At 43.1% G+C, this 10,068-nt stretch overlaps 1 long non-coding RNA gene and 1 other non-coding gene across 2 annotated transcripts; both read right to left on the reverse strand.

Annotated features, from left to right (window-relative positions):
• Window positions 1–714: 714 nt before the first annotated feature.
• LOC114814363 lies at window positions 715–852 on the reverse strand. The gene has a single exon (XR_003762161.1). It is a non-coding gene; the product is annotated as a small nucleolar RNA SNORA7 (small nucleolar RNA).
• A 6,786-nt stretch (window positions 853–7,638) lies between these two features.
• Window positions 7,639–9,417, reverse strand: LOC114814155. The gene is made up of 2 exons (XR_003761895.2): window positions 9,050–9,417; window positions 7,639–7,746 (listed from the first exon to the last, which is right to left on the reverse strand). It is a non-coding gene; the product is annotated as an uncharacterized LOC114814155 (long non-coding RNA).
• Between the last annotated feature and the right edge of the window lie 651 nt (window positions 9,418–10,068).

Raw genomic sequence — 10,068 nt, forward strand, 5'->3', positions numbered from 1 at the left:
AGGGGTTCGAATTCCAGCTCTGCCACATGTCAGCTGTGTGACCTTGGGCAAGTCACGTGACTTCTCTGGGCCTCAGTTCCCTCATCTGTAAAATGGGGATTAAGACTGTGAGCCCCACATGGGGACAACCTGATTATCCTATATCTACCCCAGAGCTTAGAACAGTGCTCTGTACACAGTAAGTGCTTAACAAATACCAACATTATTATTATTTAGTGAGTGCCTATTTGATGTGGTAAGCTGTACCAAGCACTTGGGAAGTACAGAAAATAAAGAAGTCAATCAATTGTCATTTAATGAGCACTTGCTATGTGCAAAGCACTGTACTAAACAATTGGGACAGTATAATAAAATTGGTAAACAACTTCCAAAGTGTTTATACTCTAATGGGGGAGAGAAACAGAAAACGTTTTGGAAATAGGTTTGGATTTTGAGTTCAGTCCAAGGTGATGGTAAATAAAGTGGGTACTTTGGATCTTCCTTCTGGGTCTTGTCTTACGCTGTCAAGCCGTCTCCGACCCGTAGCAACACCATGGACACATCTCTCCCCGAATACCCCCACCTCCACCTGTAATCATTCTGGTAGTGGATCCATAGAGTTTTTTGGTAAAAATACAGAAGTGGTTTACCACTGCTTCCTTCCGCTCAGTAAACTTGAGTCTCCACGCTCAACTCTCTCCCATGCCGCTGCTGCCCAGCCCTGGGGGAGTCTTGACTTGTAGCAGATTGCCCTCCACTCACCAGCCACTGCCCAAGCTAGGAATAGAATGGGAAGGCCTCTGCTTGACTCTCCCTCCGGTAGTCGAGACTGACAGAGTACTGGAAACTCTCCAGGTGCAACCCTGAGAGGGGTCTTTCTGGGTAATTAACAGAAAACTAAAGGAAACACAATTAATGGGATAACACTATTTTTGTGAATCAAAAATATTTTTTAAATGAAGAAATAATAATAATAATAATGTTGGTATTTGTTAAGCGCTTACTATGTGCCGAGCACTGTTCTAAGCGCTGGGGTAGACATAGGGGAATCAGGTTGTCCCACGTGGGGCTCACAATCTTAATCCCCATTTTACAGATGAGGGAACTGAGGCCCAGAGAAGTTAAGTGACTTGCCCACAGTCACACAGCCGACAAGTGGCAGAGCTGGGATTCGAACTCATGAGCCCTGACTCCAAAGCCCGTGCTCTTTCCACTGAGCCACGCTGCTTCTACTGTTTTTTAGAATCCCAGCCAGTTACATTATCGACATGAGAGGCCCAAGACTTGGTTCCCCTTAGCTCCGAAACAACACTATTACTTCATTTTCCTCCAACTGAAGGGATCCAAAATATCTTTCCAGAACTGCTCAAGAGATCTGAATTTGACTGTTAACTCTGGGCTCTGAAATTCCCTCAAAGATGAGTCATTCCTCTCTAATCTATGTTTCCCTTGGAATAAAGGTTCAGAACTCTCACACGCTTGCTTCTCCTCGGTTCCATTTGCCCATCTCAATTCCCTTTGGCGATCGGAGGGGTCTGGAAACTTGCTGAAGCTTTTCAGCGAGGTATAAACAAGTTCAAGGTCAATCTTCCCCAGATCAGGCAAGAGACAGTGGAGTTCCTGGCTTCTGCATGGTTTTCTCTTTAAACATTTGTGAAATACAATAAATGTGGTTTGGGGAGCCCCAAGGTCGATTCCAGAGACGTGAGCAGACACAATTTACCAGCCAGTGATTCATCTGACTGGGGGAAATGTTGCTCCCTGTCCATCCTGAGCAGGGATCCTGAGCATCCCTGTCCCACTCAACAATGTGAATTAGTTAAACACAACCCCACAGAGTGAGTCAGGAGCTTTTCCACCCTTGCTAATGAATAATTACAACTGGCTATAGTGGTAATCAGGACTTTGGGGAGCCATCAAGGAATTTAATCAATCAACTGTATTTATTGAGCACTTACTGAATGTAGGGTACTGTGCTAAGTGCTTGGCAGAGTACAACACAATAATATAAGACACTCATTCCCTATTCTCAACAAGCTTACAGTCTAGAGGAAGGACTGTAAACTCTGGAGGAATTATCATAGTCCTTTCATTACCTTGGACTCAGCACCAGCTAGACCCTTACACGACCAAAGAGTCTATTTTTGGACTCTTGACTAAATCAGGAATGGTGAGCTTGGAAAGAGAATAGTCACAAATAAAGGAGGTTGAAAAATAAGACCTTAGAGGAAAAACTAAAAGAAGTGGGAAAGAGAAAGAGAGGTACTGATGATATTTTAAAACTCTCTAAAAATACCCAAAGGACTTAAAAAATGGTGACCAACTATTCCCCATTTACCCTAAGGACAGTCACTTTCCAGTCCAACACCCTACCTAAGCCTCACTCCAAAAGAGGCGTTACTGAGCAGATGCATTTGGGGGTCAGAGGACATGGGGGTTCTAATCCCATCTCCTCCACTTGTCTCCTGTGTGACCTTGAGCAAGTCACTTAACTTCTCTGTGCCTCAGTTACCTCATCTGTAAAATGGGGATGAAGACTGTGAGCCCCGCGTGGGACAACTAGATTACCTTGTATCTACTCCAGCACTTAGAACAGTGCTTGGCACATAGTAAGCGCTTAACAAATACCAACATTATTATTATTCAAGTATAGCCATAGTCCCAGCATGCACCACCCATGTGCAGCAGTATCCCTGAAGTCCTGCCCTCTCCACTCCCTAGTGATGGAGGTAATGGAGGCCAACACACCGGAGTCCAAGGCCAACCAGCTCTTTGGTGGCCGGGCTTTTTTCTCTTGTTCCATTGTATGTGTGCATTTCCAGACATCCTCTGTCTCCCATGACTCCCAGGCAGCCCCTTGTGTTCTGCATCCAGGAAACATTCAATAAATACTGATCCCATTCACATCCCATTTAGAAATCATTGATCTAGTTGTTATTCTTACAGCTCAAGCTGTCTTTGGGGAAGATTCACACCCTCTAAACACACGGCTTTGGCTCAGTTGGAAGGTTAAGAATAACTTATTTCACTGACAATTTACCATGGTCCCTAAACATGCACTATTTGAAAGTTGAGCTACTCTATAGTAATTAGGACTGATCCTGAAAAATAACACAGATTTTGTTGTGCTTATATTTTTCATAACACTGTGACTACCAAAGTAGATTTAATATCAACCACAATATCAAATGTTTATCTGAATACACTAAAATGACTTAAAATATTTTCTGTGATCAATAAAAATCAAAATATGCTTTGAAAGGAATATTTGAAAAGTCTGGTCATTTTAAAATATCATCATCTATGGTATTGACTGAGCCTTTACTGTGTGCAGGGCATTATACTAAGCACTTGGGAGAGTAAAATACAATAGAATTGGTAGATGCTTTCCCTGTCCCCAAACTTACAGTTTAGAGGGGGACAGATAATATAAATAATTTCTAGATATATACATATCATTTTTTTCTTCTTCCTACTTTGTAAAGAATCTGAAGTTTCCCTGGGTAGCAGGCACCATAGTTTTTGTTAGCTGTTCTGCAAGTTTGGCATTCTTCTCCCTTCATTACAGGGGAACTTGGCCACCCAGCTCTACCCCTAAGAAGCTTTGCCTTTTGAGGGACTTTGAGTGCAAGTCTCTTTCCTCTTCACCTACTCACTAACCCACGTATCTTCTGCCTTGAAGTATAAAGATAAGCCCCAACACCCAGAGCAGGGCCTCTGCTTTCACCCAGCAGATGAGCAGAGAAAGGGGAATATCAGGCAGGAAAGTTTCTCTCAGAAGTTTCTTGTGTGCTCCCACTCGGTATTACACTAGACATTTTCCGCATTGGGAGTCTGAGCGTCTGACTCAGGCAGTGAGGAGAAGTGAACAAACTTGGTAGACAATCAATCGTATTTATTGAGCGCTTACTACATGTAGAGCATTGTAGTAAGAACCTGAGAGAGTACAACATAATAGTGTTGGTAGACAAGTTCTCTGCCTTCGATGAGAAATCCTTGCTGCCCTTGACAGGCAAGGAGCTATATAATATTGACCAGGGAGCAGAGTTTGAGACACCCTGGGATTTAAACTAGATCCTCTCTAATTTAACTATATGACTTCTGCCTCTCTTTCCTTTCTGTCACCCATGTCTGCAAACCCTAAACAACCTTCTGAAGGTAGCAGCAGAGACTACTGGAAACAGCACTGTGATAGGGATCAGGATGGTGAAAGAGTCTGAAATGAAAACCTTTTAGTAAGCTGAGCTCTCTCTGCCTGGAAACATCCTATTGCCTTTGGTGTCACAGACAGGAATGTAAACAAAACATAAATGTGCCATTTGTCACTATGGAAAGTCCTGCTTGGGTCAGAATCCAGAACTTGACCTGCCTAAGGAGCTCCAAATCCCCAAGTTCACTCTCTTGATGAAAATAGGATGAAGAAAAAAAGGCAAAGTTTTGCAATTATTTGGGGGGATTTAAAGGCAACTCACCTAATAGCAACGAAGCACCACTGAATCCCAAACTTGCTCTTGAAACCCTCAGATAGTGTGCGGTTATGATTGGTGACAGTCCTTAAAAGAGAGAACCTTTTCCCCTTCAACTTATGTCAACTTCCTGCCTCCCAGGAAAAAGAAAATCCTAACTACATTTTCCCCAACACTCCACCCATTCCACCCCCAGCTTCTTCCAGTTCATTGGACCACGCTGGCAGTCCTACCTGTAACAAGTCCTAGGCAAAGAGGCAGGAAGACCCTTGAAGGATAAGGACCGTGTGTAATTCCCACCTGAGTATTCTTGCCTAGTGCTTAATGTAGTGTTCTGTACCCATTAAGTGCTTAATAAATACTATCATTATTGCTACTGGTGAAAAGAAAGGGAGGATTTCTGCTGAGAAATGCAGGAAATGAGATTGACTAGCTGTAATGAGACTCTGAGCTGGAGAGAGACCCCCTGAAGTAGAGGGAATCCTGAAACTCCCTAAGTTTCCCTTACAATAGAAAATTTTGAATGGAGTTCCTCTGTTATGAATTACAGATTTAGTCGCTCTTGTTGGCATTGACTTTAAAAATAATGAGGATAAGAAAATCCAAATTTAATAAAAATTAAAATCCCCTTCAAGGGGCCCAACAAAACGTAATAAATGTCAGAGTTATTAGTTTTAAAGTCATTTTCAGGAAGAAAAAAGACAAACCGTGGAAGTTCTTCGTCGAGGGAGGGAAAAGTTTTGCATGCTACCACCGGGGGGCGCTGCCACCTAAGATTTGGGTAGAAATTCTTTCTAACATCAAGAGAATTTCTCTCTAGGCAAAGTAATACATCTGGAACTGCCTTTTTTCCATTTGGGGCCCATGAATAGAAGACTACATTTCTTTCAATCAACTGAATTCCTCATTTCAACTTCACCGCTACTGACCAGATTGACATTTAAACCTGGAGACAGCCGACTGCCTCACTCCACAAGGACCAAAGGTCTTACTTTTGCCTTTTTGAGAAAATGTCACCGGATTTCATCTCCCCTTTAACTGACAAGGTGCCACCTTCAGTTTTGAGAATGGTCAAATAGACTTTCGTTCTGTGTCCAAAAAATGAACATAAACCTTTTTCTTTTTTTAATCATATTTGTTAAGCGCTTACTATTCATTCATTCAATAGTATTTATTGAGCGCTTACTATGTGCAGAGCACTGTACTAAGCGCTTGGGATGAACAAGTCGGCAACAGATAGAGACGGTCCCTGCCGTTTGACGGGCTTACAGTCTAATCGGGGGAGACGGACAGACGAGAACAATGGCACTAAACAGCGTCAAGGGGAAGAACATCTCGTAAAAACCGATGGCAACTAAATAGAATCGAGGCGATGTACAATTCATTAACAAAATAAATAGGGTAACGAAAATATATACAGTTGAGCGGACGGGTACAGTGCTGTGGGGATGGGAAGGGAGAGGTGGAGGAGCAAAGGGAAAAGGGGAAAATGAGGCTTTAGCTGCGGAGAGGTAAAGGGGGGATGGCAGAGGGAGTAGAGGGGGAAGAGGAGCTCAGTCTGGGAAGGCCTCTTGGAGGAGGTGATTTTTAAGTAAGGTTTTGAAGAGGGAAAGAGAATCAGTTTGGCGGAGGTGAGGAGGGAGGGCGTTCCGGGACCGCGGGAGGACGTGACCCAGGGGTCGACGGCGGGATGGGCGAGACCGAGGGACGGCGAGGAGGTGGGCGGCAGAGGAGCGGAGCGTGCGGGGTGGGCGGTAGAAAGAGAGAAGGGAGGAGAGGTAGGAAGGGGCAAGGTGATGGAGAGCCTTGAAGCCTAGAGTGAGGAGTTTTTGTTTGGAGCGGAGGTCGATAGGCAACCACTGGAGTTGTTTAAGAAGGGGAGTGACAGGCCCAGATCGTTTCTGCAGGAAGATGAGCCGGGCAGCGGAGTGAAGAATAGACCGGAGCGGGGCGAGAGAGGAGGAAGGGAGGTCAGAGAGAAGGCTGACACGGTAGTCTAGCCGGGATATAACGAGAGCCCGTAATAGTAAGGTAGCCGTAGTAAGGTAGTACTAGTAAGGTACTAGTAAGGTAGCTTACTATGTGCCAGGCACTTTACTAAGCACTGCGGTAGGTATAAACTAATCAGGTCAAATACAGTCCCTGTCCTACATGGGGCTCACAGTCTCAATCCCCATTTTACAGATGAGGTAACTGAGGAACAGAGATGTTAAGCGACTTGCCCAAGATCACACTGCAGGCAAGTGGCCAAGCAGGGATTAGAATCCAGTTTCTTCTGAATCCCAGGCCTGTGCTCTATAATCTAGGCCACACTTCTGTCTCATTTCACAGATGGGAATGAAACACAAAAGAGTTAAAGTGACTTTCTCAGCCAGTCAGAAAGTTAGGTCCATCATTAGACCTGAGAAATGGACCCGGAGTCTTTCTGCCCAGTCCTCTGGCCTCACCACTTGCCCAAACCAGAATATCTTAACATATATATGGGGGTGGGGGGAATGGTGGAAGGAGAAATTAAACTCAGTGCCCAAAATTCAGATCATCTTTGAATTGACCTGTGCAGACAGTGACCTGGTACATTTCCAAAATGCCTGAAAATTCATAGCAATGCCCTTTTTGAAGGGAAGCAATCAGGTTACCGATTGTCACGGATCATGATAATGCCAGGAAAAATATCTGCAACTCATGTTGGTCAAATGGAAAATCTCAAGATGCCCTCCGTTTCAGAAACTTGATTGAATTATTCTCCCAAAAATCTCACAATATTCCAAGTGTTCAGGACTAGCAACATTTAAGCAAACTAATTTGTGTTGCAAGCTGTCATTTGTTATTCTAAACATGTGAAAGAAATATAAAAGAAGTTCAACAACATCCCTCTCAAGTAGACTTGATTTTAGTGACATAAATACACGTGGAACAAGGGTTCCAATAGCCAGTTTTCTCTAGTAGGTTTAGTATGAGCCAAATAAGAATAGCATGAGCCGTATAATTAGAGTCAGGCCAGTTGTTACCCCCCTACTGGGTGAGCTCTCCCCAAAGACAGCAATTTAGAGTGTCTTTTTTAGTACAAGCTTATTAGCACATGATAAACAAAACTGAATTAGCTGGTGGTGAGATTAAATGTTCATTTTGAAAGAGGAGAAACAGGGGAGGGAAAACTTTAGGGGTACTCAACACTGTGCAGAAAGCTACTGGGGAAGGATTTGAAGACACGCATTTATTCACAAAAAGAGAAGGCAGTTTGACTTACAAGGAGTTACCCAACAGGCTAATTCAGTCACTTTGAAGATCTGAGGGCAGAGTGCTGGAGGGAGTAAAAAAAAAAAAAAAATTACTGCACAATTTCCAACAAGAAGAAAATTCACTTTAAGGAAAAGGACAGCTGTATGGTCCTTGAGTCCGGATTATATCACCCACACCCACCTTCAAGCAAGAAAATTAGAGTTTAGGGGAAATTGTCCTCCCACAGTCTGGATAATACAAAACAGCTAGGCCTGGCTCTGGACTCAGACAGCCCATAGTGATGACATCCAACTTTATTGTCCTGGAATTTCAGGTTCCTGAGTTTCCACAAGAGAAAAGCAGTGTCCAAATGTTTTAAAAAGATATCAAGCTACACACACTGAAATCTCAGCTAGGTTGTAAGCTCTCTGAGGACAGGAATCCTGTTTACTAACTACTATACACTCCCCCAAGTGGGTAGACTGTTAGCTCCTTGGGGGCAGGGAATGTGCCTACCAATTCTATTATACTCTTCCAAGCACTTAGTACAGTGCTCTGCACATAGTAAGTGGTCAATAAACACAATTGATTGTGCTCTGCACAAAATCATCACTCAAAAATCATTTTTATTGTTATTGATAACTGTGGTAATAATGATATTAATAATAATTGTGGTATTTGTTAAGCATTTATTATGTGCCAGGTATTGTACTAAGCACTGGGGTAGATTCAAGGTAATTGGGTTGGAAACAGTCCTTGTCCCACATATGAGGTAACAGACACAGAGAAGTGAAAAGACTTGCCCAAGGTCATGCAGAAGACAAGTGGTGGAGCTGGGATTAGAACCCAGGTCCTTTTGTCTCCCAGGCCAATGGTCTATCCACTATGTCATGTTGCTTTCTCTTGTACTTATTCAGTACATATTACAATGCGTAACACATAGTAAGCACTTAAATAACACAGTTATTATTACTGGGTCCTCTGACTCCCCAGCCTGTGGCCTTTCCAGACTAACTGCTTCCTTTCTAGGCTCTGTGGGTTTGCAGTCTCATCTGTTTTGAGATCTATCCAGAAAGCAGTCCAATACAGCCCAAACTATCCATTTCCTATTTCATAGCACCCACAAGTCAGAAGATTTAGAAAGGAAGGGACCGGTTAAGCCATATTGCAACCAAAAGGTTTAATTTAAAAAACAAACAACACAAAAATCTTGTATTTTCAGAATATCATCAAGAGCTGCCACCTCTTCCAGCTTGCTCAGGTATATCATACCTTTAAATAATGCTATGTTTAAATATTGATCAAGCAATGTGGAGAGTTGCCTCTTTCCCATCTGTATTTATTGCTTTACAACCACTCCTAACAGCTCAAGCATTCTTACTTACTAGTAGTTGGACACTTGTTGGGCATGTACTCCGTGCAAATCACAGCCCAGGCTGGGCATTATAACTTCCCCAATTCCTAAATGAATTAAACCGTGTATGTCTTCTGTATCCCTCATCCTGGTGAATTTGAATTTTACTGGAGAGAGTGAAGCAGGGCAGGAGCTGGAAAAATCTTGGTTCTCTAGCTTCCATTTTCTCGAACTTTGGATGTACCAGAGTAACTTTAATGATGTCTCTCTATTTTAGTTCCTCAGACTGCAAAGTGGCAATAATCCCAACTAGTCTTTGGGGCTGCCAATGTGGCATCTGGTTTTCCCAGAGAGTTGGGGTGAAGGGAGGGTGAGGGAGGAGAGGAAGCGGTAAAGCCCTGATGGTTTCTATGGCAACTGCCGGAAAGCACCATCCCATTCCACAGCAATAGAACTCAATTTCAAGGCCATTGTTCTGGGATCCCACTTGCTCCTCAGCTACTCCTACCATCCAGGAAAAATGCCGCATTTGGCTATTTTCACAGTGTCTTTTCCAGAGAGCAAGATGCTAAGTATCAGACACATTATTTTTAATCATTTACAACCAATATTGGCTAAGAGTTTAAAATCCTGCTCCTCTAACAGATGTGCCCTACTGTTTGTTTGTTTTTTAATTTTATGTATTTGCCCTTATCTTTTAGTTTGGTTTAGGGTTTTGTGGTTCATCACTCCTTATGTATCTACCAATAATCCTCTCTCCTCATTTATATTCTTAGGTGGCATTTTCCCTGTGGGCCAGAGAATGAACTGATTCCCACCCTAGTATTTTTTCCCAGTGTTTAGTACAGTGCTCTGCACAAGTAAGCACTTAATAAATGTAATTACTACTAGGTGGCTGGGGGGTTTGGGGGGGGACTAGGAAAGGGTGGAGGGGAGGAGGTGTTCTCCCCAGCCAGAAAAAATTAGGCAGATTTCAGAGAGGAAAAGAGGGAAAGAAAGAGGAAGAAAGCAAGAAGAGGGGACACTAAGCTCCAGTAGCATTTGTTAAGC

This window comes from Ornithorhynchus anatinus, chromosome 9 (genome assembly GCF_004115215.2).
Source record: "Ornithorhynchus anatinus isolate Pmale09 chromosome 9, mOrnAna1.pri.v4, whole genome shotgun sequence".
NCBI classification, from domain to species: Eukaryota; Metazoa; Chordata; class Mammalia; order Monotremata; family Ornithorhynchidae; genus Ornithorhynchus; species Ornithorhynchus anatinus.